Consider the following 6,799-nt stretch of genomic DNA (forward strand, 5'->3'; position numbering starts at 1 on the left):
CCATTTTATCTATGAATATATTTATCTATTAGTGTGTATTTATCTGTCTACACTTCTTTCTTTTCTTGTTTCTTTGTGTCTTTCCTTCTTTCTTTCTTTCTTTCTTTCTTTGAACTCAATTTTGAAATGCAGTTGTGGAGTCAAACATTCCCTAAAGAATGTTATTAAGTAAATTATATTGTATGACAAGCATTTCTGAATATAGAAAATTCTACATAATTAGCATCGCTATGGAATCAATGACAAAGCAGCCACTGAATAAGGGTAACATTCACTTTTTATGCTGACGCCAAATGTAAAACCACCTCTCAGTGTTTAATGCATGCATCTCGAGTATTAAGGTTAGTGTATGAGGCACTGAACGCAGCGGGTAATAAAAATGCACGATGTACTCTTTTTGAAAAAAAAAAGAAAAATGACCGAAATGGAAAAAAAAACCGCTTGTGTCATGTTGACTATGTGTACATAGTATACTCGCATGCTTATGCATATATGCATTTAATTTTTCCCTGTTGTTTGTAAAATGCTGTTAAAACTGAGGTTTTTTTTTCAAGTAAATGTGTATCAGAGCGCTGTTCAAAGCAATATTATAGAACATCGTTGTATTGTAATAGACATACCGCAGTGCCTTTGTATAAAGTTACAGAAAAAAAAAGAAAACACTAAAAAGCAGACAAGAGTGTCAAAATACGTGGTATGCTGTGCTATGTTGCCTGTTGTATAGGCAATTGGGACGTGCATTCGAAAGTGCAAGAAACCTGAATCAAGATTTGTCAAAAGTATCTAGTGTGAACACATTTTTTATGACGTCACGCATGCTCTTTGTCATCAGCACTCAGTAATCCATCCAAACTTAACCCTGTTATAGTTGTACAGTTTTAATCCCACTCAGGTGTTACAAGTGCCTCAGTCCAACAGATGGGCCATTGTGACAAAGTTAGAGATATAGGAGATTAAGTAATCTCTATTATTATCGGCAATTAGTTTCCAGACATCATTCTGTGCAAATTGGAGACGAAAGCGCTCCAGTCAGTCGGCAAACTATATAAGCACAGGAAGAGTTTAGGTCTGAAACTGAAAAAGGTTGATTACCCCCCTCCCCCCCCCCCCCTCCCAACGTAGTCTCAAATTGAAATTGTCAGATTTCCTCAATATGCATGGAGTAATCCTTATTCCGGAGTGTTGATGCATATATCGTGTTGGACTGTGTTGGATTGTGTGACGTTTCAAATGAATGACTCCCTCAATTTTATTTTCCAGCATCGTTGTAGTGATAGAGAATTATTTCTCTATTTACTCTTCTAGATCAGTGTAATAGTTTGATTGATGATTTCTCAACAATGTTGTCGGCGGTCCCTGATAATTTTGAAAGGTAAATCTAAGCAAAGTTCACACTCATGTACGTACTTTTTGGTCTGTTGTAGTTTTAGTTTTGTTTTGCTGTATTTTGCACACGATTCCGAGAAATTGTTATTAGTATGATAGAAACGACAGATCAACAGCAGAGAAATACAGTGTACAACTCAAATCTTGAATTCCACTTCTACACTTGGACATCCATGCATGAGTATATTCACAAGAAGTTTTCGATATCTTGGTGGAATGGGGCATTGTTAGTGGTAATGTGTACAAAACTTGCGGGCTGAATTCATCTGCATGTTCGTTCGTATGCTTTGTTTTGACTGTTTTTTTTTCTGTTTGTTTGTTTGTTTTGAAATTCCATAGGCGCACATGAACTGATGCGTGCGTATTGTTCTGGACAGACATTTACGGACAAAATGAGTTATTTGCTGCACATGACTATTGTAATCTCTGTTATCCGCTGTCAGTATGTTGATATGTTGTACAGAATCGTTGTTGTTGTTGTTGTTGTTGTTGTTGTTGTTGTTGTTGTTGTTGTTGTTGTTGTTGTTGATGATGTTGGACTTGAGGACTCTATGCATTGTCTTTTTGCATATACATGTATCTTATACTCTTGTTATATTGTGAATGCGAAATAAACAAAAGGAAACAAAACATATGTACTAATTGCCTTGCTCCATTCTGTCCTTGTAAAAAGACAACAGCTGGTACACTCTCGCAACCTTTGAACTCGTGTAATATACTTAAAGTAATTCCACCTTATGATCAAGCTGAAGTAAAACAAAAAACAAACAAACAAACAAACAAACAAACAAACAAAACAAAATGTGTGGAATTTAGTCGGACGAACAGAGTGGTAGAGTTCACAACAATTTCGTACACAAACTGATGGAAGTTATCGAAATTCACAGCTTTGTCACGCTTAGTGATATTGTTTGCAACCTCATAAATATTATGCAAATTAGCCGAGGTTGAATAATGATATCATCAACTCACAACCTTCCTGTTCGTTTGTACATCGACTTATGATAAACATCATGCCCTTGATTTTGACAATCTATCAACTCAAAACTCTAAATCCCATTATCATTAAGTTGTCGCGAATACACATGTACTCATCATTAATTTGGTCAACAGTTTAGAACTAAAACCCTCTCCCCATGTCAATAGTACAGTACTACATTGTATAGAGTATTGCAACAACACATGCATATACATGTAGGTATATACACACACAAAAAAATGTTGCAATGGCCTATGTTTTTCCCTTTCGATTTCCATGCCGAAAGAAATAAACTAGGACTGGTGAAAACCGATGCGCTGGCATAGCTGGCAGAAAATTTATGAGACCACGTCATGGCATTATCACTTCATGAAATTTGCATAATTATGCGGATGCTAGTATACTGTACTAGTATCGCTATTTTCTGGAATTCTTTAATTTCCATTACCAAAGACAACGCTGCTAGACATGATTCGACATGACGTAGCGTTACGTCACAAAGACGGAACAGCGTCATTGAAAAGTTTGATACATGTATAGAAAGTTTGGGATTTTCATATTTCTAGTTTCCCTACTTTTTGGAAAACTAATATCACTCACAAAATCACAATCACACAAATAGCGATGATAATGTCGACGCCCCATAAACTTTCCACTCTAGCTGTTCTGTCAATTTAGCTTTTATATCAATTAACTCCATAATTTTTTTTTTCATCAAGGAAGCTACTGCTTTAATTGTTTCCATTGAGCATCTGTGTGCTTGCCAATGTATGACAATAATAATCATCACATCATCCAATTAACGTGACTATTATCACCCTTTCTTGCCAAAAACGTGTGAACTTTCGTAATTATATCTTCTCTGGATTTTTTTTTTCTTGTTTGACATTACGCTGTAAATAATCATTAGGCAAAGGCAATGATATTATGGCACTGAAGTTCTACAGGAAATAACCGCCATATGCCAGTCCTCTTCAGTATCCTATGAAATACTGAAATAAAAACACGACATGGATGACACTTTCATTCCCATGGGGGAAAAATAGTAAAAAAAGAAAGAAAAAAAAAACACACACACAGAATGAGACACACACACACACACACACACACACACACACACACACACACACACACACACACACACACACACATACACACCAGAAACAAAAAAAAAAAACACAACAACAGAGGAAACAGGGGAAGACACGAGACTTTCCGATCCAAAAGAGTTCACATAATTATTCTCGATAATATCAATGTGTATCATGTTTGCACAACACGTTTTCTAGCACTTGTAAAGAATGAGGAAATAAATTTTCGGTAGCCAGTCATGTATACTCATGTATACATACTCATGTATACACCTGAGTGCCTTTTAGACCTAGCTCTACTAGCATGCTCAATAAACGCCATCCAGGTATAAAGCAGAGCCTTGCCTTGCTAGTTTTCTTTTTCTTTTTCTTTTTTCTTGTTCCACTCGTTGTTGGTCTACCTAAATCCTGGTTCATTGTAAAGTTACGATCACGCACTTACGATCGATTTGGGGAGTTAAAGTTGATTTATTAAACTTTTGATCAATTACACGTTTTGTTTAAAAAAAACAAAAACAAAACAAAACAAAAAACAAAAAACAAACACCCGGGCCTGAGAAATGTGTGGAGCAAACGTACATCGTCATTTTTTTTTTTTGTTTTTTGTTGACGTCATGGTCTTCCTGTCTGTCTGTCTGTCTGTCTATAGCTGTTTGTCCCTCTCTCTCACTTTCACTCTCTCTCTCTCTCTCCCTCTCTCCGCCTCTCTCCTCAATCTCCCCGCCTCTCTCCTCAATCTCCCCCTCCCTCTAGAAGGAGGGGGTCCATTGTGTAACATTTTTATCATATTTCCTTGTACTGTATATACAATTCCGTCCCAAACCCCAACTCCGACGGCTTTATCAGCAATATTGTAGAAAGGGCAAATATATCCTGAGAGATTACTATCAATGTTGTTTTGTATTAAAAACAGAAAAATCAGAAGGGTGGGATCAGAAATTTGGAGGAAATATTTTTTTTTTATCTGTAAAGTATTTCATATATGTCTGTAAATTCCAGAATAAAACCCCTACTTTTGTATCTTTCCAGGCTTACTTAAATAATAATAAAGAAATAGAATATAGAATTTCTAAAAAGAAAGGCAAACTTGGTATTCATTTTAAAAAATGGAGGTTTGACATTTAATTTGCACTGTATATTTTTTCTACAAGGTATTTTTTTCATATTTGTTATGTGATGTTTTAAGTATCCACTTTGTTTTGCTGCACTTTTTTATTATGTGATTTTGTAAATCGATTGATTTTTTTATTCTTTGCTGTAAATGGCGTTTACTTTTTACCAATAAATACTGAATGAAAAAAAAAAAAATTGGAGGAAAAATAGGGCACATAAAAAACGTTAAGCATTGTAAAAGTTTAGAATCTGTCATATTGGCAACTCTGTGTGATTTATAGGGAGATCGATGAGCAAGCTCTCAAATTGTTCTTTTACACAAAATTTCACAAGTATCTGACGTCATGTGTGTACAACAATTAAAATATACAGGGAATTCCACAAAATTTAATTTTTCATGAAAATTACACATTCCAGCAACTTGATACTGACATGTTAAGGTTAGCAATTATTCCCCCTGCTTTCTGGAAGAGGTTAGTCAAGTGCTCTTTCATTATGCTAGAAAAGTGAATTTTTGTGGAATTCCCTTTATATTTTTTTGGGGGGTTGTCCACACATGACGTCATAACCTCTTATAGTCTCCTCATCCAGCGGTTCCAACACCAAAACTTTAAAAATTCATAACTTTTGCATCGATTGTCCGATTTTCCTCAAACTTTCAGTGATGTGTTCTACTAATGTTGCTGCTTTCACTCAATCCACATTTCTCTTTGGGTTTTGGTTTCCTTTAACTCCGAATGTATTACTAGTACTTGATGCCCTCGTATGTATTCTACAAGAAAGGTCTGTGGTCACTACAAAACAAAACAAAACAAAGCAAAACAAAACACAGCACTTGGACAAATCAACGAGAACAAAAAGGGACGTCTTTTCAATTTTTGTGATACCAATTTATTCACCTTTTTTTCTTGTTTTTTTTTTTCAACTTTTACATGTATTGTATTTGCAAGACTTCACATTTAATTCTTTGTTGTTGTAATGATCTACTATTCTTTGCTTCTGCACTCACATATTGGTGCATTTTCATTCACATTCACAACTATATTTCACACTCCCATAGTTTTCTCTGTGAATTTGTTTAAAACGCCCCAGTGTGCTTTTGGTATATGAAAATGGGTATCTACACATTCATACTATAACATTTACAAGCCATCTTGCAATTAGAATGAAAACAAAATATATGTTTCAAGACAGATTTTATAAAATACCTCTTGTATGACAGATAATGCACTACATAAATTTCCCAAGTCAGTTTGGGATTTTCTCTACAAACCATACACACTTAGTTCATGAAACTAAATACAGTCAACCGTGCCTAAGTCGAATCTATTGGGACTAAAGAAATAGCTTCCACTTGGAGAAAATTAAGTTATGAGGGATTAAAATCAATAGAATATAAAGACAAGAGAGGACTTGAAAAGACCTTTGACTTAAGCGATTATTCGACTTATGTGAGGTCGACTTAAGCAAGGGTGACTGTATAGTGTGTACACACTTCTTACTTCTATAACACTTAAAGTGGGGTTATTGCATTATCTGTGATACACTCATATATCTTCCCACCATGGGTTTACTACGCATCCATTGAGTGCACCTTCTCAAGCTTAAGCCATTTTGGAGACTATCATGAAATGCTAAATGGAAAAAGTATTCATACCGAGTAAAAGATTTTTGTTCCATTTTTGTTGTTGTTGTTGAAATGCCATAACTCCACACAGGCTTTAATGGAGACTTTTGTAAAATATAACAACAACAAAATAATAATAATTACGAGAGACTAACAATTTGACTGCAGCTTTGGCCGATTATTACCAAAACTTCTTTTTCCTGTCTGTGGCTGGTTTGTCGGCAATCATAATTTTTTAATTTACTGCACGTTAATTGAGCTCTTCTGCACATGGAAGAGGAAACCTCTCGTGTCACCCATATCCACATAATAGGTTAATACATTTACACAGCGATACACTACAGAGTCCAAGTCCTTAAACGACTACACTTTAAAATGCTGTATACGCAAATTCCTATCATACACAAATTTTCAATACAACATTCCCATCAAAAAAACACATGGTAAAGTGGCTGCAACATCTCTCACATTTCCGCAACGGTAGGCTTACAATCACAAAACTTTGAGAATATCCCTTATCGTCATGTTACACAAGGGGCAGCCAAAAAAAGAAAAAAGAAAGACTCTCCTAAAAACTCTATGGATTTCTCAATCTGTAATTAG

This window comes from Diadema antillarum, unplaced genomic scaffold, assembly GCF_040938485.1.
Source record: "Diadema antillarum isolate AM-2024a unplaced genomic scaffold, OU_Dant_1.0 seq00002005_RagTag, whole genome shotgun sequence".
Lineage (NCBI taxonomy): Eukaryota > Metazoa > Echinodermata > Echinoidea > Diadematoida > Diadematidae > Diadema > Diadema antillarum.